The 26,280-nt window shown below is 35.8% G+C and overlaps 1 protein-coding gene across 1 annotated transcript in view; it reads right to left on the bottom strand.

Annotated features, from left to right (window-relative positions):
- PCDH15 (protocadherin related 15) overlaps positions 1 to 26,280 on the bottom strand; it is an 870,634-nt gene that overhangs the window by 782,610 nt on the left and 61,744 nt on the right. The window lies entirely within an intron of this gene.

The raw sequence follows: 26,280 nt of genomic DNA, 5'->3' as shown, positions 1-26,280 counted from the left end.
TCAACATATCAACCCAGAAGGCACACTCTCTTTCTTTCTCCCCGTTCTGAGATGTATGCCAACTGCCTTAGTTACCACAAGCAACTAACTCTAAGCTGCTAGCAGGAATCCGTCTGCCCTCTATCTGTTGCTATTAGCTCAGCATGTTGATTCACTGGCACTGAAGCAACAGCAATTAGCTGTCCTGCTTCTCACAGCACATACAGGAGAGAGCTGAGTGTGCTAACCACGCAGGGACTGCTGAACTCTTTGCACCAATTAGTACCAGGTGCTACGGCTCAAAAGACAAATTGATGCCCTACCGATCATTGGCATTGGGCTGCTTTATCGGTACTATGTCCTCTCAGCCAGTGATTCTCTGCTTTCTTTTCGTGGTTGTTTTTACTGCTTTACTTCATCAGTACTAAGAAGTTTAGCAGTTTGCTTCAATGACACTATTATTGACAAGTCAAAATAATCTCTTAAGCTCCTTTGATCATATTCTCATTCTCCCTCTCTCTCCCTCTCTCTCTCTCTCTCTCTCTCTTCCACTCTTTCCCTGCCTTCCTCTCTTCAGCCTTCCCTCTCCTTCTCCCTCTCAATCCACCCTCTTATATTAAGCCCTACATATCTCCACATCTTTTGGGTATAAGGAAACTTCGTACATTCTTATAGGAGCTTAAAGATAGACTGTTTAGGTTTGTATAGGCATGTGTGACTCAGGACCTTATAACAGAAACATGCTTTTAAATAGTTTTAGCATATTTCTTAAATATTGTGATATATAAGATCCTTACAATAAAGTTCTGAAAATAGACATGTAAACTGGTGAAAAAAAGCATCCTGTTGTCTAAATCAGGTATACATTTTTTTAAGGAATTTCCCATGCCTAGAATTCGAGTCCCTCCCTATCACGTTTTTCCCACACATTCATCTGAGCCTCTGAGAAAAAAGAATCTAAAAATGAAGACAATTTCAAATATATTATAGTAGTGCTTGCGAAAGGGCAAATATCCAGAGGTTGGTTAGCAATTACAAGGTGCAGAATACACAGACAAAATCCCATAGCACAGGTTTTCTTCCTGGACAAAGTGGAATATTTATCATGATGATAAACTCAACCTGTTCAAGAAAAAAAAAATAGCCCAGAATGCCTCTAGAACATTGCCATATTTATCCACATATATTCTCAGAGAGTAACTTCTCACTTATTGCATAATTAATTTATCTTGCAAGTTCAGTTTTCCAGATGAAAGGGGACAATTCTAATGAATGTGGAAATAATCTAAGGTCAGCCAAATGTGTCATAAATGTCACGCAGTAAAATGTACACGAGTTAATCACAAGATAAATCATAGGTGAACCCAGAGCCCTTAAGCATATCCTGGTTGCTCTTATTTTACTGATGACTTGAAGAAGCTGAATCATTTGTTTCCTTCAAAACATTGAAGATGGGGGGCAGTGGTGAGGACTTATACGAGACAGACACATTTTACAATTATATAAATTGAAGTTTTAAAAGCTTAAACACTGACATTTTAATAAAGAACATTTTATCAATAAATGTTTAAACAAAATTGTGTGCATTTTATTTAGGGAGACTTTTCTCAATTTACTGAAACATCACATATGTGGAATAAACCATGCATTGACATCATTGGTTAAATAAAGCAGCTGGTATCATAAAGATGGTCCAGTACTAAGAAGAACTAAATGCGTTTTTCATTAACGACACAGTCGATCTCATTCCCGGTGATGTTCAATTATAACTGTGATGACACATTAGACAGGCAGCTACAGTACAGAGCAATTCGTATCTTCGTCCCCTCCTACGAAGAATTAGATATGTTCAATTGAACTCTCATGGATGACAATAGCTGGTTTTTTATATCAACGTATTTGGATTTGTGGAAAACTACATTTAATAAGAAACAAAAACACACCATAGACTATAGCATAAATGTATGTACATTTCAGAGAGACAATTTAAAAACACAGTAAGCCAAAGGAAAATGTAATGGAAAAATCCAGTACCCTGAGATAACTTTTTAAAAAATCTTGTATATGATTCTCTAGATGTTTCTAAACCTCTCTATCTCTCTGTATCTTTCTCCCTCTCACACCAACACTTTAAAACCAATTTAAATCCTGCTGTAAAAATCACATTTTTAACCTACTTTTATCTTTAAAAAATATCATGGACATTCCTTTTGACAATAAATATTCAAATAATCATTATTAATGATGTTTCATTATTCATGCATACATATAATTTCTGTAACAAAATACTTATGTTTTGACTTTTTGGTAGTTTATCATCTTAATATGTTTGTAGAAAAAATTTTATTCTATTCTGATTGTTATTTGCATAACTTTTAGGAATGGAAAATACTGGTCTAAGGTAGCTGGCCATTCATTATTATCATGTGAACTTTTATAGTTGACACAATGATTTTTTACTGTATCTTAGCATCCCTAATGATTTAAGTTTCATAAATAAAGGGCTCTGTTTAATTTACTTTTGTATGCCTTACTGCTTGTAGCCAAGAGTCTCACATATAAAGTAAATGTTTAAAGAATTGAATTATTTCATTGACAAAGTGCATACCTAACACACCAATACCTTGATTGCCTAATGCATCCTTGAGATAAATTATTTTAAACACTAAAAACATATTCCTTCCAGCCCTGGCTGGTGCGGCTCAGTGAATTGAGTGCTGGCCTGTGAACCAAAGGGTCATCAGTTCAATTCCCAGTCAGGGCACATGCCTGGGTTGCAGGCCAGGTCCTAGGTTGGGGGCATGCAAGAGGCAACCACACATTGATGTCTCTCTCCCTCTCTTCCTCCCTTTCCCTCTCTCCAAAAATAAATAAATAAAATATTTAAAAAAATATTCCTTCCACAGTAAAAAGTAAGATTTCCCCTTTCCTTAGAAAGTTAAAAGGCGGCACACATGGTGGAAAGAATGCACAGGGCGCAGATTGCAAAGGGTCAGAAGTGACAGTCAGGATCAGAATACCAAGCAGAGCACTTAAATTAGAGAACAAGAAAGTCTGAAAACTAATACTGAGTGAGAGCTATACATGAGAACAAGACTCATTACAGATTGCATACCTGTTTCTCTTAGGAGAACTCACAAAGAAGGGATTAACCAAAGAACATGTATGCACGACCCATGGACACAGACAACAAAAAGGGGATCGGCTAAGGGAGGATAAAATGTGGGGTTGGGTGGAGGTGGAGAAGGGGAGAAAAGGTGGGAATAACTGTAACAACATAAGTAATATAAATAAATTTTTAAAAAGAATAAAGAAAATACTTCTGCCCTAGATAAATGTCCTCATAATTTAATTGTGATTTAGGATGAACCTCAGGATTGGAATACAACAATGGAAATACGCAATTTATTCAAAGGAGATGATTTCAGCAAAGTGAATGAGTGGTACCATGCTGTGTCAAGAATAAGCATCAGAGTTCTGAAACTGTGAAGAGTTAGGAGTTGAACTTGGCTTTGGTTTCTATCTCTGCCCCTTGTAGCTAGTAACCTGGCAAGTACCCTGACTTGTCTCAGTCAGTCTCCTTATCTACAGTGAGCAAAAGATCACATATAATTGAAAAAGCTGTTTAATTATGTCATTGAGGAGTTTGCTACTCTCTAAACTCATTATGCTTCCTCATGCTTCTATGAATGTCTGTAATTTGGGCAAAGCATCAGCATCATATGCAAATGTGCTGGGCTGGCATGCAGGTGTCTGAGATCTAATAGTTTTATGACCTTGAACTAATTCCTTAACCTCTCTGAGATCTGATTTCTAATCGGGATATTAGAATAGTAATTGATACCTACCCCACAGGCTTATTAAGATATTTAAATATGGTATATTATGTGGTATATTTTGCAAATACTCATAAGAGTAAACAAAATATGGTATCTATTTGGTAATTTTAGGTATTAGTATTAACATTTTAACACAAAGTTTGATATCATTTGGTTATAGGCACAAACATGAGAGAGCAACATATGGGGGCAAGTCCCAGGTAAAGCAAACCTTGGTAATTCAATGTTTTAAAGTTTAATTTTTACCATGTAGGCAGAAGAAAGTTACCATAGCATTTCAGGCAAGGGTGTCTTGCGTAAGTCAGGCGATGTGTTCTAAGTTTTTATTTGCATAAGGGTCACAGGGTGGTTGCTAAAATGCAGATTCCTGTGGAGGCTCAGGGTCCAAGGGTCTAGAGTGGGCCTAGGAATACGAAACCGAAGCTGTGCCTGTGTCCATTTACTGCACACGGTAGTTCAGCGAGATCCCTGGGCACAGGGCTAGCTCACGAGGTTCGCAGTGATACCACGCAGTACCACGGTCAGGCACTTTTTGTTTTGGAAACTACTCTGAAATTTCCCAGCCAGCTGACCTTCACCAAGCTGCTTGATTTTTAAGCTTTGATTTTCTCATATGTAAAATAGGGTAGAATTAGTATCTTAAGATTAAACAGAATGTGCATATGAGGCATTGTTTTACAGGATGTCTGGCACATATTGTGCTCATATAAAGCATACAGGAAGTGCTGAGTAAATGGTAATTATATAGGGGTGACCATCTTTCTTGGAAATGAGAAAGAGAAGAGAAGGAAGGGCCTTAAAAGTTAGGGATTTGGGTTTGGACACTGGTTTGAGACCCTGAACCTCCTGAGCTTCCATTTGGCTCCCTGTAGCCAAGGTCATGGATAAACATTCCTGGGAGGAGTCCTTGGGGCTGAAGCCCAATGTGCTCGCCTTGTGAGTGCTTGTCTCGGGGTGGGGCGGTGTCCATCCAGAGGAAGGGGTAGTTTTTCTTCTAAAAAGGTGATGCTATGCTCCCCATTGTCCACATCTACCGAGATGTCTTTTTTTAAATCTCACAGAGATGTAAAAGCTAGATACCTTGCCTACAACAGAGCAGTCTGTTATCTGAGGTAAGAGGTATAAGCCACCTAGCACGAAGTCGGAGGAGGAGGCCATGTTCTTCGAAGCACAGCAGTCAATCACACGTACGTGAAATTGGGCTGAATTTAAACATCTAATCACTGAAGATGAGAGTTTCATCTACTTTAGAGAATGAAAAGGATGTCATATATATACTTAAAAATGAATCATTCGAGTCAATTTGTATAAACTGAGAAGGAGGATATAAATTATATTAATAATTTTAAGTATAGTTATACAACTTTTAAAATGCTAATCATAAAATCTATAAAAATGTGGCAAAATAAAATAAAATAAATGGTCACATTTTTAAAGGTAAAGAAAAGTAGTATTCACCCTTGCTTAGAAACTGCATTTCAGTGTGTACACATCCGTGTCCACGTGCGCGGGCAATGTCACGGTGAAGATAAATTTGACGATTATCACTGCAGACTGGTAAACACCCACCCCCACCGATGTCTTTTTGAGTGAATTTTTACTTTTTATATTCCTTTTCAGCACATCTGATTCTCACTCCCCACTTCCTTCCACAGATAAATATTTGAATATGTTTAATTCATGTATTTTGTCTGTTTGTACAAAATACATATTTTGTGTGTTATTGTAAAATTTCATAAAAACTAGTTGTATTTGCACCCTGTGAGAATTTTTCATAAGCATGAATTTTACAGAGCAATGAAATAGAAACGCACAATGATCTGGCTGGATGCCAAAAATCAGTTACATCTGATATACAGATGTGAAATTGCCATAGACTTTTGCATCCATGCCAGTTCATCTGTGCACTGGTAATTAATGAACAATAAAAAGCAAAGAGCTGGTCAAAGACAGACATTTTATTTTCTGTATGTAATTATTTGAAATCCTGACTTGTTTTAACAGTACGTATATTATACCTACAAATAGCAGGTTTATGTGATATTATAATGCAAAGTTACTCTGATTATAAAGGGACTTGAAATGCTTCTTACTCTATTCACCAGCTCTGGCAAATTAATATTTTAACTATGTAGAATAATTCTTATAGCCTTAGACTCCAGTCTGTTGTTAGGGAACATTTCAGAGTATCTGACTAAAACTAAATAAGCCAATACTAAGTAATATATTATCTCAAATGTATCTCATTGAGAAAGTAAGACATGAGAAAATGTTGCCTGTCCTTCTAGAATGAGGACTGAGTCATTGATTCAATAGGAGCTGCAAAGTAAAGAGAAGTAGAAAAGCCTTTTTTTAAAAACCCACATTAAAGCTTTAGCGAACAAAAGCTTCTGCTGTATTATTAAAATAGCCCTGCTCATTACAAGCGGGGTCTCACTAAGTTGCCTGGGATCAAGCTATTCTAGGCTTATTATTGTCAGGGTCATTTAGAGTTGAGATTCAAAGCTGTTGGGTGGAACCCCATAGCAAATCCTCAACCAGGTACCTCGGGTTGAGAAGCCATCTGTATTCACACCGATAAGTCTGTTATAATTTCATGTTGTACAACCTTGGTTTTGATTCGAACATGCTTTTATTGTCAGGATGCAAGGCAGCTAGAGTTAACACTGTCTGCTATCAATATCTTCCTTTTTTTTTCAACCCAGCACTTGCCTATTTTACAGTGAGAGCTCGAGAGGTAAGGACCAGTATAATCTCCACGTAATACTTAGCTGTGCTGAGATTTCCAGCAGGAAGACTATTATTTTAAAAGAGCAACTTGGGGATATAATACAGTAGTTCTATGACAATACTGAAATGAAAAACTAATTTCATAAACATATAGTTGCACATGTGCATATACAATGTGACTAAGTAAAATATGTGAAGATGTTGAACTGTTTATACTGTTTTTTTTAAACTTAATTTTTAAAGAGTATTGGATTTAGAATGAGACATTTATCTCCATGTACATTTGATGGACTTGAAAATATAGAAATCATTTTTAAGCTTGGATGAAATTAGACATCTTAAGGTCAAATTATTGGACTGTTTCATACAGAAAAATAAAACGAAGTGTAGATAATAATTGCTATAAAATATTTTCTAAGTGTTATGCTTATTTTTTAACTTTTTCATATTTGTCTTAGGGATACATTATATTTTTCAAAGAGAGGACTGAGGTATTACAAAAGTTCATTGGTTTAAATGGAAAAAATACATTACTTATGCTACCTCTTCTCAGTTCCAATTCTCATATTCTGGGTGTGTTAGTATTGTATGCTGTATAACAAATTGCCACAAAATTAGCTGCGTGAAACAACCCATATTTATTATCCCATACTTTGTATGGCTCACAGGTCCAGGTCAGGGTTCTACAAAGCGGTAATCAAGGTGTTGGCCAGACTGAGTTACCTTCTGGAAGCTCAGCTGGGAAAGAATCTGTTTATAAACTCGTTCACATTCTTTGGCAAACTTATTTGGTTATGGCTGGGCAACTGAGGGTCCTGGCTTGACTTCTTACTGACTCTCAGGTGGTGGTTGCCTTCAGCTGCTAGAGGCTGTCATTGTTCCCTCTGCCACACGACCCTCTTCTTAGGCAGGTTACCACCTGCCTGTTTGCTTCTTCAAGGGCATCAGGAGAAGCTCTCCACGTGTACGAGCAAGACGAAACCCTGCCAGCACACACAGCCTTCCTCACATCATCTCCCTCGTGAGGTAGCCTTAAGTCATCACAAGATCGATATTCCGTAAGCTTTGTTTGTCACATGCTATTGGTTATAAGTAAGTTACAGTTTCCCCCCACATTCAAGGGGTGAGGACCGTGTAGGACATAACACCCGGCGGTGGAGATCACGGAGCCCTCTTAGAATTCTGCCTATCACACTACCTTTTCTCTTACTGTCCCTACTCCATTCCACTGGACTCCAAACTTTATCTATGCAGAAATAATGTGATAAAGTAGTTAAATATTCCAAACAATCAAAGCTTACTTTCAATATTTTTGAAAACTATATGGGCTTTTTAATACGTAAAATTATACATTATTTTATCAGAGAAAAATTGTAAGTCCCAATAAATATGAGCACTTTGACTTAATTAGCACTTAATTAGTTGAAATATTTAAAACCAGAGTAGATTAGGAAAGTATTTCCCAAAACAAAAAACTTAAACGAATCTGAATACAACTGTAAGCTACATGCACAGCAGTACTTGAGGATCACATACTGAAGGCTAGGACCAGGGAACTTCATTCAGTAGTAAGTAGAATAAAACTTAAATCAGTGTTGTGTCATCTTCCTTAATAGCATATCTGTGAAAAGATTACCAAGATGGCCTCTTAGGTTTCTTCAGCCTAAGCCTAGTATTAAACACAGGTTTTACATATATATGTATATATAAATGCACACATAAACATACATAAGTATAAATGGGTAACGATGAAACTACTTTGGTCACTTAAAGCTTTCATCATTAGACTTGAGGTGATAAGGAAAAATAGTTTTATGAATCACCTTCATCCTCTGCTATCTTGAGACTTATAAAAAGTCAGCATAATGTTTTACTGAATTTAATATGGTCTCGGTTATCTATAATTGTAAAATAATAAATTTAAATTTTATGCACGTTTTATATTCCTTCAGGAGTCCCCATCTCAGCAAATATTTGTTGGTACTTTTTCTATACTAGACTTTACATTAGATGAATTTGTATAAATATTATTTTTAGATGAAGAGTAATCACTAAGTTTATAATAACTGAGACAAAGTACTTCACTTTTTTATATATACTGGTTTCTTTTTGACTCAATAATCTCTAGTATTTTAATCTGTTTCAAAGAGCAAAATTTGGGAAGACAAATTTTTCCCCCAAGTTTGTAAACAAATGTATTCTGTCTTTCTGTCTTTTTCTGCCTCTTGCCTCTTCCTCAAAAGCAGTCATAGACAAATGCGTTGATGGAAAACCACCATTCACGCAAAGCTGAGAGCACAGGGACCCCTGCTCCCCGCTCCTCCCTACAAAAACCCACAGACAGAGGAAAGCAGAGTTTGAGTTACTTCTGACCCAGCGAGCCTCTCACCATGGCAGAGCAGACTGAAATGAGCTAGTAAGCCGGGCAGTCCCATCTTCGAGCTCTGCCTGCCACCTTTTGAGCCACCACTAGCACTTGGAACTTAAAGGATTTTGGCCAGTGGATTTATTGCTTGGCAATTATTCGTATCTCCAAAATTTGTATCCTTCTTTCAAACCCATGTCCTTTTGGAGTGAAGGAATTTATAACTACTGTATAGCTTCATTTAAAAGCTTCATTTTAAAGAGCTTTACAATTTTCACAGCAACTAATTACTATGTCACATACTTTGGAACAAGGTCAAGTTCCACTCCATACTCAAAGTGATATGACAAAATAATTCTGTTGTGAATGGAAACATGTAGAAATATAGAAGCAGGGATACCTTCCAAGACACATATACCTTTAGCTACATTCATGTTCATTTTATGTTGCTTGAGCTCTAACGAGAAATTAAGTGATTGAAAAACAACAAAAAATGCATTAAAATTATACTGATAGCCTGAGAACCAATATTTTTATTCCTAATCTAGATGATAAAAACTGATATAAGTATGGCCATAGAAGGAGGGTATAGATTACACTGGAGAATATTATTTGCATATTGTTACGGTGTGAATATTATTTTAACATTATTTAACCACAGAGCCTCTTGTTTTAGCATGTTTGGCAAGCTGTTAGATTCTGGAATTGTCAGAGGCTGATAAAATATTAATCAAACTCTTATTATATTCTTTGTTGGTAACATCTTCCTAGATTTGGCTCTAATTAAATTTATACATGAAAATTAAGAAGATATAAAAATCCAGTCATTAACATCACTGATTCCCTCTGTAATTCTCACAGAGCCCTTAGAGAATCAATGAACATTAGTTCCTGGGAAGTTCATAAGAAATATCTTGGCAAGCAATGAAAATATATAAATACTGCAATACTTAGCACTACTATGCTAAATGCCAAAATAGTCAACAAGAAATTAGAAGCTAAGCAAATGTATTTCTATAAAATTATAGTGAGAATCCAGTCTCCTATTTAGAGATATGCTTATTACATACCACATATCATTTCATTTTCAAAACCCTCATCTCCTCGTCATTCAGACATACTGTCTCTGAAGAAAAAGTTCTGTGCTTCTATACACTCAATATTGAGTGCTAAAACTCTGCCAGGGAAAGATGTAGGACTGGCAACACAGTAGTAAATAATGGGTATGAACAAAACATTTGAAGGAGCAGATATCCAAAACAAATAAAAGAAAGTAGACTAGATCATAGGAAAAGGAAGAAAGTAGATGTGGTGGACAAGGAAGTTGATATTGTCCGTTTTCTCCAGCCAGAATTCTTCCTTTGAATAGAAAAAGTTGGTACAATTTTTTAATTCAGCGGTCCCCAACCTTTCTGGCACAACGGACCAGTTTCCTGAAAGACTATTTTTCCACATATCCAGTGGGAGTGGGGGGGATGGTTTCAGGATGATTCAAGTGCATTACATTCAAGCTCACCTTGTGCTGTGCAGCCCTGTTCCTAACAGGCCCAGACCAACACTGGTCCATGGCCCGGAGGGTGGGGACCCCTGTTTTAATCAGTTAGTTCTGCTGTTAGGGAGAATATGTTAATTCTCACCATTAGTGGTTTAAGAATTGAAAACACAGTTTGGAGAAGAGAACTCATATTCAAAGCAGATAATGTTTCTCAGTTTCAACCTGATCAAACATTTAATACACTTTCTAATGAATACTCATAATTCATTGATTTTTTTCAAACAATGTGAGATTTTAAATAGCCCCAAAATGTCCCCTTCAAAGAGGAGTACTCAGGAACCTCTCGTCAATTTTCAACAATCAGTGAAAAAACAATTCTGAATTCTCTTCACTGTCACCCTTGGGACCCCTTTGATAAGATCGTGTACAATATTAAGGGATAATAAGTCTCAGGCACTCATTCTTCATCTCAGAATCACTATTGTTATTTTTTTATTTTCCCTCTTCATACACCTAAGAATAACTCCACCTATATCACAACTCTGATATGCAATATGAAATTGTCCTTATCGAAGGTGTGAGGTGTCACTAGTGTAGGGTCCCAGACTTCTACTATGCGTCTGTGCTTCTGGCTTCATGGTGTTGGTGGTTTGGCTGCCCATCCAGCAGACAGGGACGTTACGCATCTTTCTAGACATAATATTTTACAACTTCCAATTTATATATTTCTTTAAAAACATTTGGTCAGCACCTGTCATTATAAGAGGAGGCTCATTAATGCATATTCAAATAATTCCCCCTTCTGAAGGAACAAGCACAAATTTACATGTATATCATGTGATTCATATATTAAAATATATTACAAAAGTCACATAATTTTATTTGCTCTGTTGGTACCCAAGTCTCTTCAAAAGATCTTAATATTTTCTACGCTAGCTTTCACCCTAAAATAAGTCAAACAATACAAAGGAAAGCAATCAAGGGTCAGTCTCCAAGATGAAAATGAGTGTGTTCTGCTTTCCTGTATCAATGAGGGCCCTCAGTGGGGAAATAGGCAGAGGACCGGATTTTCTGTTTGCACTGATAACAGGAATTACCAGATAACAGAACTGTAATGGAAGTAGAATCGAATTTGCAACCTAACTGAATCCTGAATCAGATACAATTTTTGAAAATTCAGGCCAACTATTGAGAAAACAACTGATTAAAGTTAGCAGTGGATGATGTTCTATTCTAACAATTCTTTCAAACTTAAGGGTGATATAAAAACAGCCAGACCGTTCTTAATAAGATTATAACATTGTAGCACATGGCGTAAGAAACAGAAGAACAAAATGTATCTGTCTAACACATAAGCAGGAGGACCCCATTATGCATCTATAGGTGCGAGTTTGAAGACTGTATTCCCATAAGATTTCTCTTATAGCTGTTCTGTGTCTTTTTAAATGAGTTTCTGAAATACCCTGCAACTACATGAAATACATAAAGAATAAATGAAATATAATGTGGGCAACATAAACAAATCTGAATACATTCTTTAGGCATTTTTTTCTAAAAGCATTTTCACATAATTAAGTGAAATATATTTTACCTCAGAAAAAGTTTTGGGAAAAAAATACATATACATTGTCCTGGGGGGCCAAGCATTGATGGGGTATTTGATTTAGTTGATTTCATAGAGAACTCCAATTCTGACCGTTTTTAACTATACATTTCTGTTTTAACATTTGCTAGGCTACCGATTTTTATAACATAGTGCATTCAGCAATAACTCAGGGACAGCTATATGATTAACATTATAAAACTGCATTGGTACTCTTCGAGTTAGTTCAGAAAATAGTAACTAAAGTTGATAGTCTTTTTTTTTTCACATTTTTTAATTGCTGTTCAAGTACAGTTGTCTCCATTTTCCCCCATCACACACCCCCATACCAGCCATCCCCACTTCCCACCCTTGATCCTACCCCCACTTTGGTGTTGTTCATGTGTCCTTTATACATGTTCTTGAAAACCCTCCCCTTCCCCCCCCCATTATCCCATCCCCCCTCCCCTGTGGTTACTGTCAGTTTGTTCTTAATTTCAATGTCTCTGGTTATATTTTGCTTTCTTGTTTGTTTTGTTGATTAGGTTAGAGTTGATAGTCTTATAAGTTGAAAGAAATAGATGCTATCACTTGTTCTCAAAATGGTAGTTTTAAATACCATGCTCAGAGTAGTATTTTTTAAATATTTCACTTGCAATCTCATATAGCATTTATAAACATACTTGAACAGACCTCAGATTTCTAAGAAAACTTAACTATGTATCCTTCTCCAAAGATTAAAGGCATATTTATAATTCTTAACTTATCAAGGAAGTGAGATAGGTAACTAACAAAAATGGTAAAAGTATTATGAAAACATTATTTATAAAATGTTTTCACACAACAAGCCCAGATATTAGAAATCACACCCAATCAAGAACAGCGTTTCTCTCTCAGATTTTCCGATCTCTCTCCAACCCAGCTCACCAAAGAGGTATAGCAAAAGAAAAGAAAAAAAGGTTGTTTCCAGCTATCACACCCTCCTTCCTCTCCTTAAACAGCAAACTCCTTTCCAGAAGATAGTCCTTATCCTCCACTTACTGCTCAAACAAAAATGTGGATTCTACCACCCTTCAAATATCTCACTTCTTCTCACAGATGTCTTAATCTGCAATCTTTTCTTTCCTTGACCTTTCAGCACATTTCAGAACTGCTGACAATCTCTACCACTAGAGTCTACTCTCTTTGATCACCAGAAAGCACACTCTCTTGGTTTTCTCCTGTGCCTGTGGCTGTTCCTTTGGTGGCTCTTCTTTCTAGACCTTTATTTAAACTCTGAAAACATCTAGACTCTACCCCATGCACTCTTTTCAATGTACTAAACCTCATCCCCCATAGGGCTCTCCCCACTTCAATAAATGAATTTGCTAGTGAAGCAGATGACTCCCACGTTTTCACCTCTAGAGCAGAACTCCATTCCCATATACCATCTGTTTATTAGATGTGTCCATTTGGATGTGCCAAAAACTCAAACAAAAATTGAAATTCCTCCAAGCTCTCCACTATTCCCTCCAGTGTTTATGTGGTCCTGTGTTCTTCCTTTTCACAAAAGACAGTCCCATATACACACTTACTTGAGCTGAAAATCTGGCAGCCACTCCTGCTTCCTAATACTCTCTCACACTGCATCTATCAAGTACACATCAATGCTATCAAACATAACTCCTAAACATATCTCCAATCTATTCTTTATTCTCTGTCCTTTCTGTACCACATCATTGCTCCTTAAGCCTAGAGCAAGGGTCTGCCAACGCATCATTTCCATGCTTGCCTTCCTTCAATCTCTTCTGCATATTACAATCAAAGTGGCATCTGACACAAATGCCTGATTCAGTCTTACCCCATGTAGACTCCATTAATGTTCTCTGAAATGTCTGACAACTTGGCTTTATTCTCCTTTCAGTTTTATTTAATTTCACTCCCCCTTGACCACCTACATGTTAGCAACTCTGAGTGCTGTTTACTTAATTAAAGCATGGCATGGTCACTCAAGACTCATGTCCTGCTCACATGCTATTATTTCTGTTGTAAAGAAATTATTTTAGTCTCCAGCCTATACTCCACACACATATTATGCCCAGCTAATTCTTCTGTGTTCCTGAAATTTCACTTAAATATTGCTAGCTCCTGGACAATTAAACTAGCATATGTTATAACCTGATTTATGTGCCTCCATCACATGGTATATTTTGTTATTTACTCCTGGGTATGTTGTTCCATGTTGACCTTGCCCACAGGATCATATGTTTAAGAAGATCAGGGACTAGCTCTTCCTTGTATTATATCCCAGCCTCTGGCATGATGATTAGCACAGAGCAGATGGCTGACAGGTATTTGTTTATTTGAACTTGTTGTAAATAATGGTTTCACTTGATTCAGAAAGTATGGACATGTCAACACATAAAGAAATTGAATGTGTGTATGTAATGTGCAAGGCCTTATAACAAAATATTTGTGTATGATCTTTAATTCTCACAATAATATTTCAATGTAGTTGTCTTTGCTTGGGCTGCTATAACTATAACAAAAATACCATAGACTGAGTATATTAAATTAAAAAAAACATTTATTTGCCATAGTTCTAAAAACTGGAATTTGAGATCAGGGTCCCAGTTGGTTAGGTTTTTGGTCAAGGCCCTCTTCCTGGTTTACAGACATCTACCTTCCTTACATGATGAAGAGAGAGAAAGAGCTCTGGTCTAGTCACCCATGCACAGAGGCACCGATCTTATCATGCAGCATCTATGCTCATGAACTCATCTAGACTTAATTATCTCTTGAAAGTCCCACCTCCAAATACTATCACACTGGGGATTAGAGCTTCAACATATAGATTTTTAAAAAAGATTTTATTTATTTTATTTGTAGACAGAGGGGAAGGATGGGAGAAAGAGAGGGAGAGAAACATCTATGTGTGGTTGCCTCTCACATGATCTGTACTGGGGACCTGGCCTGCAACCCAGGCATATGCCCTGACTGGGAATCGAGACTCTGGTTCGCAGGCCAGTGCTCAATCCACTGAGCCACAACAGCCAGGGCCAAAATATAGATTTTTAAGAAGACACAAACACTCAATTTATAGCATAGTCATTATTATTTCCATTATTAGAAGAGAGAAAATTGAATTTAGAAAAGTTAATAATCTTGCAATGCTTTAAGCTAATAAATGGCAAAGTCCTTTCAATAGTTTAAGAGGTCTTTTTTGATTTGTCTACCACTTTCTCTGGCAGAATAAAAGCTCCTTCTGTTGTCTCCTTCATACTCTATATATCAACTGAAGTAAACCATTGCAGTCCCCCCATTAAGTATGTTATTATTTCTACTTGCTTTCTCATATACCCTAGACACTATTTTTGCCATTCACTGTCATATCAGCCAGACTTGGAAATCTTATTTACTCCACTGAATCTTCTACATGTCAGCTAAGTCAACATTGTGACAGTTTCTTTATCACCAGCTCTAAGTCAAATGCCCCTTCTGTGCACTTGTAGAACCAATACTTCTTTAGCCTAATGTACATCATTGCATAGTAAATATTTACTTGTCTTCTCCATGAACTGGAGGCAACAGATTATGTATCACTAAGCATTACATTCTTGGTACTTAGGAAAAGCCAGACATATGGAAGATACTTAAAGTTTATTTATACAGAATTATATAAATTGATACAAGAGCTAATATTTAAACTCAGATTTGTCTCTTTCATATATAATGACTGCAGTACATGGAGAATAATTAGTAATAGATATAACCGAAATCTAGTGAATCATTTGAGGTTCTACAAAATGCTGAGTGAGGAAGAAAGACACAATTATTACATTATAAGCATTTTAAGGCACATTATTAGTTGTTTAGGAAATAACTATTTCACAACAGCAGAAAGCTAACATAAACCACTGAGTCAAAATACAAGCCACACTTGTGGACATAATGTTTTTCCAAGGGGAAATAAGAAACTAAGGAATTTTTATTACCTTTGATTTATGTGAGCAGAAAAAAAATGTGTTTTCAATTTAGGAATCTATTTAGTCACTCCTAAGAGAATAAATAAAAGCCAAAGGAATTTACCTTTAGTGTTTTAAAATTAATAAAATAATTATAATGCATGGAATTAATGGTAAGCAAATTTGAGTACCTCTCCACAGGGTAGAGCAGTAGATCTGCTGTAGGACCAATGCTACAATTTAAAAAACTGAATTAGAAATCTGTAACAAAGATCAGAAATATTCCCAGTTTGGTTACACGATGGATTCTTGAGTAACAGTGTCCCAGCAACGACGTAGCTTTTCTCTGATGGTGTAAAATGCAGTGATTTCGCAGACCTGAGCTACAATGTCTTCAGAGGTCCCCCTCTTACTTCATGGGTTGCAGTGCTACTACTCAAAGGAAGTTCACATATTTACTTTTATCTTCATAAAACTAGGTGTGTCCTTCTGAGTATTTTTCAAATTAAATTGTTGGTTCTTCTGTACTTAACTAATGTGAAAGTAACCTAAGCTTTAGCTGTCACTCAAGCCAATCTTGGTACTGGACTAGGCTTAGCTGTGATCTACCTCATTAAAATACTATTTAATACCCAGAGACATTGAAATTAAGAACAATCTGACAGTAACCAGAGGGGAGGTGGGAGGGGATAATGGGGGGAGGAGTTTTCAGGAACAACTATAAAGGACACATGGACAAAACCAAGGGGGGATGGAAGCAAGGGAGGGAGGTGGGGATGGTTGGGGTGGGGGAGAGGGGTGGGGGGTAAATGCAGCAACTGTAATTGAACAACAATAAAATAATTTTAAAAAATATAATTTAATATCCAAAGAAATCATTAAAGTCCTAATATTAAATATATTCAAATGTATTAAAATAAATTTCCAGAAAAATTAATCTGAGAACATAATATAATAAAACTTTATCTATATCTCTGTGAAAGTGATCATAGTATACTGCATTTGAAAAATAGTTTTAGAAGCTATAATAATAATAATTGCAGAGCTACATTTCATAGCACAATTACCATAAATCTTTTAAAATAAATATTATCATTTGCTTTCCAAAAATGAGGATATTGAGACTTAATGATGCCAAGTTAAGTACAGGGGTCCACATAACCACTAAAAGGTAGAGGAAATAATCAGTCTGCCTGCCTCTAAAACTCACATTCTTAATCATCTTCATTAATCATCTCAATGTTTAAACAATCCAAAACGATATTCATTTGTTAAAAGGGAAATATAAATCCTTTGGCCAAGCTCATAACTTCAACACGGAAGTCCTGGATCTTTACCACTGAGGTAGTTCTTTTGGTAAAATGGTAAGTGAAATGGGACTAAGATGAGAAACTTATGGTAATTTCAATCAATTCATTTGCATTGCATCCATCTTACATGAATCATACACTATGCCTTTGAGATTATCATGAGACCCATATACATCATTAATGCAAGGTATTCTTATACAGCGTGTTCACCATCCTGTTTCCACACCTGAAATGGTAGAATTATCAAGAGTGATAAAACACCTCACACAACGACACCAACACCTAGGTCTTTTCCTTTTATCAACCTTATCTATATCTATTATTAATATTATTATTCACCTTATATTCATGTATATGATAAAAATATATATTTCACTCTATCTTGAATTGTAATGATATGCCTAAATACCTCAGAAGGTGGTAAAATATATTAAGGAAGAGAATATGTTTCTTTATTATTTATATCCTATTAGTTTCTAGCATACAACTTCGTACTTAGTTGTTACTCCAAATTTTGGTATATCAAAAATCTATGATTCACATCCCATTATTCTTTTTTTCTTCATTTAAAAAAAAATTCATCCCTCTACCTACTTAGTTCACATTATTTTTGTTTAGTTTAATCTACCTCTCCATCATAATGCATTCATTAATATCTAGGCTCAAAATGTTAATGTGACAAGTGCCTATTTAGAACGAAATACTTTTTAAGGGAAGCACTTTTATTTAGGAAGAGAATTAAACTGAATAATAATCACTTGAGTAAAACTATGTAGTGATTACTAAATTTGGCAAACTATGCTTTCCAGAGACAGCCACATCACTATATTTCACCACACATGTTCCTCTTATAACATCTCTTTGTCATTCTTCCTGTTGAGCACTGGAGTGTAGAATCCTTCCCCTTGAATCTGTGCCGGCTTGTTACTCTGACTCCAGTGGGAGTGACAGTTTACGACCTGCAGTAAAAGGCTGAATGTGTTCTCGCCATTTCTCTTCACATCTTCGCACGGAATCTTACTGCCATGTTGTTAGGAAGCCTGAATTAGGCCACCCAGACTACTTGATGAGTCTTTGACCTCACTGAAAGAGAAAGATAGCCTGGACCTCCCTCTCAGTTGCTGTATCCGCGCACAATTTAGCTCCACCTACCATCTGACCACAGCTGTCTTGGAGCCCCTGGGCCAGAACTGCTAGCTGAGAGCTTCCAACGTTCCTTTACTCACAAAACCCTTGAGATAATAATTTTTTATTGTTAATTTTAGTCACTGTGTTTTTAGCTTATTTTTTAGACAACCAGTGTAACTAAAACACTGATTTTTCTGAGACTATAAATTATTTTAGAACAGTATCTAGGGACACAATTAAGTACCTACAGGCACAAAAAAAATACTTGTTAAATGGCTTGATCATGAGGTCCATTTCATTTAGGACATTCAGGGTCCTTCAAATTACAGTTTAAACATTTATGATAACTAATATGATAAGGATATAGCAACTCTCAAAATCTTATATGCAAAAAAAAATTCATCTGGTGTACCTTATCTTCCTTGTTTGTATTTTGGGTACTTTAACTCATAATGCTTGCTCATATTCAATTGACAATGAAAACATTCTGAGATCAACTAAATTAAATTACAGTGGGCTAGAGGGTGGAAAAAGATACAAGAAGGTTAATGAGCTAACAATTACAGGGAAAAGCCAACAAAAGATAGCTTGCATTGCTGAATGTGTTGGAATTTTGAAATAACTTCCAGATGACTAGTTCCAAGATTATTTAGAAGAGAATAGCCAGGTGCCATCGCACCTTGGAAGCCTCCACCTCTTGCTGACACAGGAACTTTCTAATCCCTTACCCATAGCCAGTCAGTAAGAGTGAACACTTTTGCCCTGGGGACTCTGCAGCTATGCTTGAGCTGACCCCGATTCATCTTCTTTCATCCCTTTTATCTATAGCCAATGTAAATTCTTTCAAAACAACTCATATTTTTCTTCCCTAAACTGTTTTCCATAAAAGAGCCTGTGGACTCCAGGACAGGGGACATGTTTCTCTTTTTTACCTACCCATGTTGCTGGTGGTTCATACTGAAATGGAGGGTCCGTATGCCTTTGATTCAATTTAGCCTTGAATCCTAGAAATCAAGTTTCTATCCCTGTCTGCAACCCTCAGAGACCTAGTCTTTCCCCTGGGTAATCAACCATCTCCTGAGGCAGAAGACAATCGTCAGGACTCGACTAAATGTCCTAAGGGCTGGACCTCCCCAGGCTAAAGATAACATCTTAACTTAAGTATGTTTCTGTTCCTAAACCCTAAAGTGGAATGACTTCCAGCTACTCTTCTGTGAAACCAGACAGAGGGGCACCAAAACAGACCTTAAAGCTGTCCTAGAGCCCTGAAGAAGTGACTTATTACCCTTACCTCATTTCCACCAATCAGCTCCCAGCACTACCCCGAACCACCTAAGACGCAGTGTCTTGTGATTTTCCCTATGTAATCTGTAACCTACATGGCATCAGGGAGTTGGGTCTTTAGAACATAAGCTTGCCCACACTCCACATTTGTCAATTCACTAATAAATCTCCTTTCTTTGTTTAAAGACTTTTTAAATTGTTACTCTATTATAGTTGTCCCAATTTTTCCTGCTGTTCCCTCCCATCCCCCCCCACTCCCACAGTCAATCTCCACCCTGTTGTCCATGTCTATGGGGCATTCATACATGTTCTTTAACTAGTCCCTTCCCCCTCTTTGCACCATTACCCCCCTTCCCTCCCCCTCTGGTCACTGTCAGTCTGCTCCATGTTTCCATGCCAGCAGTTCTATTTTGTTCATTACGTTCCACTTATAGGTGAGATCATATGGTATTTGTCTTTCACCACCTGACTTATTTCACTTAGCATAATGCTCTGTACTGCAAACTCCTGCTCATGAATTTCTTTCAGCTAATGCACACAGACAGAAAGATTAAAATATCAGGGTTTGATAAAAAGACTGCATGCCCTAGGACATGTTTTTTTTTTTTTTTCTTGATAGTAATAGCCTAATAAACCATTTCTTTTTAAAAATATTCTGGTTGTGAAAGGGTTTTTGTTTTGTTTTGTTTTATTTTGTTCAACACAATAATTTCCTATTTATATTGCAAAAATGTGAAGTTATTTTTTCATTCTTACAAGTGATAGATGAGTTGAAAACAATTAAAGCTTTTATGTTTGTCTCATTTTAAAAGACTTTTAGATATTACAATGTCCATGATTTTCAAGGCTAGTTTCTTAAGATTCAGTCATAATAGAATTTATTATGTAAATTATTTTATACAAGATTTTTTAACATGTTTTAGTTTCACTAATGTTTCCCCATAACTTTTTATCCTTAGTTTAGCAGCCTACAATATGAAATAAAGACACAGATATAAAGGAGACTATATATCATACAAAAATTATAGCAAGATATCACCCCAACAAAGGGAGATTTCCTTCATTTAGTGCATTACTTATGAGTACTTTTGGGAAGTGATACATTTAATACATTAAAGTTTCAAACACATCATGTGACTAGGATCAATGACTTTTTCTCCCCAGGGAAGGGAATGCTACATATTTTTCTAGAATACTTTTTCTATTCTCCTTACCTATCCCTTGATAATGCAAATGAGTAGCTTCTAACCTTGTGAGAAAGCATACTTTGAGGTGATATCAACTGCAGCCAAAACAAGTTTGCTAAAAAAACATTCAAGTGATGGCTAGTAAATCGTCATCAAGGTCTATGATTACACAACATGTGTGAGAAGTTTTGCCATCTTCTTCACGGAAATCATTCTAACAGAATCAAGGAAAATAATCTTAGCAGGTCAAGAGGAACTTACTCAATATATCCATCTGATGCAATCTGAGATATGACAAATCCCATGCAAACATGCACCCAAAGATGCATTCACATTCCAAAGCTCACCAAGCCTTTCCTAGAGTTACTTTTTCCAATCACCATGTTCTACATGAAAGGATTCCTTCATCAGCATGAAGAACAGTTTCATTCCTTAGAGTACACTGACATTCCTCTTACTGACAGCTCTACTCCTTACCATGTTCTTGCTCAATCTTTCTGGATGCAAGAATGTGAGATTCTTTCAACCTTTTCTTTGATTCTTTCTGTAAAAAATTATTCTTAAAGTTGAAAGAAATCATGCTGAGTAAAATTGGTCTTGCTGGTTGAATCATTAAAAATTTTTTTCAAGATAATAAATAGATTTTAGTGTTGACTTTATAAGCTATGTTTTATATTATATAGCCTTAAAACACTAAACATTTTATTTCAAATATTACTTAAATATCCTACTGCTCTTGTGTGAGTTCCTATAAACACCATAGGCTACATATTGTTTAGGAAACTAAAGTTTGTTGAACCTGATGTTTAAGGAGAATCATTGTATTATGGTGTTCAAATAGATCCAAAAATCTGCATTTATAGTTAAAGCCCCACTTCATCAACTCAGCACATCCTCCCTAATTAAGGAGATATATTAATTTTATATATGGTAAAATTTACTCAAAAAAGAGAAAAAACATAAGCAGTTTACATAAAAGCCCCCAAAGGGCTTTAAAAAGCATTTGCCTAATGTTTCCTAGACATTTTTAAACAAACAGCTAAATATTTGTATGGAAAATGCTACATACAACATCAAATACATCTGACAGATATCTACTTTTCTGTGAGACTAATGTCACATCTTTGTATGTCTTCTTAGTCAATCTTAATTAATTCCAGATAAATATTGACAACTAAATACAACTATATTATACTTTCCAAGAAGAGTCTTTTTCATCAGCATACTACCTATGATTGATCAAATTATATCAGTACTTCTAAGTCCTATGCTTGTGTGCATATTTACAGTACAGCAGATAAGCATCAAATCTCCAACATAGCAAAATGCGTTGTGTTTTAAACACACCTTGTTTCACTGACCTATATATATTAGAACCTCAGCATGGTAGGTATAGTGGCAGTTCCATTTTTGTATGGTCTAAAAATATATAAAATTTCTGACTCTACTTAAGTACAATTTTATAAGTGAGAAAGTAGATAAAAAGTAACAGATGGGAGTGGAGTGGAGGACTGAGTGAAAAAGGTAAAGGGATTAAGGAATACAAATTGGCAGTTACAGAATGGTCACAAGGAAGCAGAGTACAGCTTCGAGAATATAGTGAATAATATTGTGATAACTGTGTACGGTACCATTGGGTCCCGGACTTATTGGGGGGATCCCTTTATAAGTTACAGAAATGACTAACTACTATGCTATACATCTATAGCTAATATAATATTTAATGTTAACCATAATTGAAACATTAATTAATGAAATTACATCCAGCTCTAAAAATGTGAACATTTATTTCACAAGAGAAAAATGACAACTAAATTATGTTTTTAAATAGTTGACTTATACCACTAGCATCACAATATCCAGAACCGTATTTTCAACAGAAATGGGCACACAAGGCGCAGATCAATAATACTTATTTTTCTTATATGTTCTGGCTTCATTGTTTTTAATTGCTTTTTAATAGGACAACAACTTTGTGATATTAATGTCTCTAGTGATCATTGAAAGATATAGTTCAGTCTTCTAGTAACTATGATTTATGTTTTTATTGTTGCTTTTGCTAGCTTCAAAGTTTCATTAGGTTCATCATATAAATTTTGTGTATTGTTATTAAATTTGGTAAATTCCCTATCAAGTTTCTATTTTGTAGGAACTGTAAGATTTTAGGGAAATTGAAGTATCTGTTTGCCTTATGACTAATCATAAGTATTCTGAGATCAGGGCCAGAATTAGGTGGAGTGAGTGAGGCACTCACTCTGATCACCAAATGTGAGAGTCGCCAGTAGTTCACTAATTAAGGCAAATAAGATAAATAACGTGTTAATACCATATTTGGACAAAAGTGTATGCAAATACACACACACAAACACAGGGGGTGCATTTTCATTTCACCTTAGAGCCCAATATGGTTTGGCATAGCACTGCCTGAGAGTAAGATGTTCTAAAACTTCCGCTTGAGGAGCTTCATGTTAAACTTACCTTTGGAGAGATAATAATACTATGTTTATTTTATAGCTGAGGGAATAGACTCAGAATGGTTAACAGTAAAAATCTAATAACATTGATAATCTTCCAGCCCTGTTCTAAGCATTTCACAGATATTTTGCACCTATTTCTTACAACAACCCTGTGAAATAAGTACCTTTTGTATTCATTTTATTCATGCTAAATCAAATGCAGCATAGATGGGACTGAGGAATAATCACAGGCAGGAAATGTCAGACTCAAATTTCACTTTCCCTGATCTTAAAACGAAAGTTAATAATAGTTATCCTATCCTTTTGTCAGTAAAAATTAAGCCACTTGATAACAAGTCTCATACATAAGTGTGCTATTCTACTTCATTTTATGAAATGGAAGTTTATTCCTGCATGCAATTTTAAAATTAGGAAAATCTAACAAAATTGTTTATAAGGGAAAAACATAGATTAAAAATACTTGTCTTTGAAAAGCTTCAAACAACCCAAGAAATCATAATGGATTTAGAGTTTTTTAGACTCTTCTTTGAACAGTCTATACAATTATCTTTCCTGTATGTCATGGGTTATAACAGAAAAGACAAAAAAACCTTGATTTCAATGCTTATAAATCTACAACTTGTCTAGCATATTATCAAACTTGCTATATTCCTACTATCAAAGTCTATTAGTACTCTCTGTTTATTGTTCCCAGACACCCAAGGAAAGTCTTACATCTTCTGTGTAAATGCCTGTGGAATATTTTCCACAGGGATGTTATCATAAAACTCTCAAGATTTCCTTTTCTTTTTTTCCATTTTCTCAGTCCATGTATAAATTTATAACTCATTTATGGATTCCAAAGTGCTGTTGTAGGGTTTAAATGTGTGTATCTGAATATACATATTAAAGTCCCTTATGGCAGAGATTATTAAATTGTAATTAATATAATGAAACAGAAACCAGAAGCAAAAGTCCCTGTTTAGCCAAAGTTACTATCATTTTTCAAGGTCCAACACAGAAGAAAATAGAAAAAAAAATGGCAACAACCAAGATAAAGGCGGAAGGCAGCTAAGGCCTAGATGGGGCTCTTTCCCACCTGCTACCTTGAATAACGAGCAAGGACAACCTGGCCTCACAAGTGCATCAGAAGGTGCTCTCCACCCATTACTGTGATTTGTGGTCTAAAGAGCAAGTCACTAAATAGCTCTTTATGTCTGGTAAACCTTCACTGTAACCATCTTGATTCATTATCAAATATCATTTAATATGTTTTTTTGTGTGTGCACTAGAAATGAAATTAATCAATGATATTATAGACATGTTACATAGTGTATTAAACATATAAAACATCAGGAAGCACCATATTCTCTATAATATATTGTATGTATAGGGCCTACTGCTATAACTCCTTATCTTCAGTGATTTTTTGCACATGTGGGTCTATATTGACATCATTTTTAAAACATTCAGTGAGCACTTAGAGCCTTCAATTAAAAATCAACTTCCATGACCGAGTATTCTTCTTCAGTAAAACATTGCCTGATACCTTAATAGAGTTAGTTATTCTTTCTGTATATCCTACATTAGTTTGAAATATTTATCCTTTCATGGTGAAGACTGTATCTTTTTTTATATTTTCATTTCAGGAGCCTAGCAAAGGACCTAATTTCCTTATTAGAGACTCCATTATTGTTTATTGACTGAATAAGCTAAACAGTCTACAGATCTGATATCTGAGACCTTGCAAGCACCCTGGATTGCTTCATGGAAATTCTCCCTTATATTGCTAGTTTAATAAAAGCATAGCTAAATCACATAAAATTAGTAATATTCAATATAGATTTAAAAGAATAGATGTGTGAGTAGGATATAAAATGGCCAGGCACAATGGAAACAAAAAAAATTGAAATGAGATTAGCCCATCCAAAAGAAGTCATTGGTGGATCCTTTGAAGTAGTATGCCTAATCATGGGCATCCATATGAAATATGGAAAAAAGAGATTTATAAAATCAAATTTGGTTTACACTTAAAAACAAAATTGCAATGTTGGGGGAAAAACTTAGTAAGCAATGAGCCATAATGTTCTGTAGTATCTTCAAATAGTCAATACACATCTTAAAATCTACAACAGGGAAAGCAGATGGAAAGTAGGTATATGAACGCCCTTCTTTCTGTAGAAGGTGTAGCTAACTGATACCAGCAATCCTTTCTACTGGACTTGGATGCGGACTCAGAATTAGGATATAGAACTCCATGCAAACACAAGGAGCCACCAGAATTTGTCTCTTGAGACAGAAGCTATTTGCTTTCCCTCCTGAAACACACACAGAAGACTCTATTTGGACTTTAGAAATGCCAGGAGCTGGGTTCCAAGTGCACATATGGGAATACATGTGTTGTAGGGAATGGATGCCAAGAAATGTCTTAGGGTAGCAGATGGTCAGCCAGCCAGTTCACCTCTGGATGACAGTGGCTTCTCTAATAGGGGAGTGACATCTACATTACCAATGTCATTGACACGGCCCAAGTGCTCTCTAAAAAAAAGTTACTCAGTATGGAAATGCAACTGTCTCACGTGAGTCCAGTAGCCAGAATAAAGGTGTTTATGATAATTTTCAAATATGTACTCAGAAACACTAGACCAAGTGTTTTGTTTTGTTTTCCCACAAGCTGTCAAACAAGCTACATATGGTGGCATCCAATAATCCTAAACTGACAATATTTGAACCAGTAACAAGAAGATGATCCATTGAAAATATTTTTTATTAGCCTCCTGAGTCTTGACCTTAAAAGTGTCTGTTCTGCTAAATTTTCAATATTGTACTTTTTAGTTTTAATTATTTTTTCCTGAAGTCTGCAAAACAGACAGTGAGAGGAAAAGCCATTTTCTATAGATAGTCATTGAAATCAACTATATTTCATCCCTTTTCTCTCCATTGGGAGCCAAGTCCTGATTTTCAACATGACAAGACCTGGT

Source organism: Desmodus rotundus, chromosome 4 (genome assembly GCF_022682495.2).
Source record: "Desmodus rotundus isolate HL8 chromosome 4, HLdesRot8A.1, whole genome shotgun sequence".
In the NCBI taxonomy this organism is placed as follows: Eukaryota; Metazoa; Chordata; class Mammalia; order Chiroptera; family Phyllostomidae; genus Desmodus; species Desmodus rotundus.
Note: the sequence above shows the minus strand (reverse complement) of the source record. Positions and strands in the feature narration are given on the sequence as shown.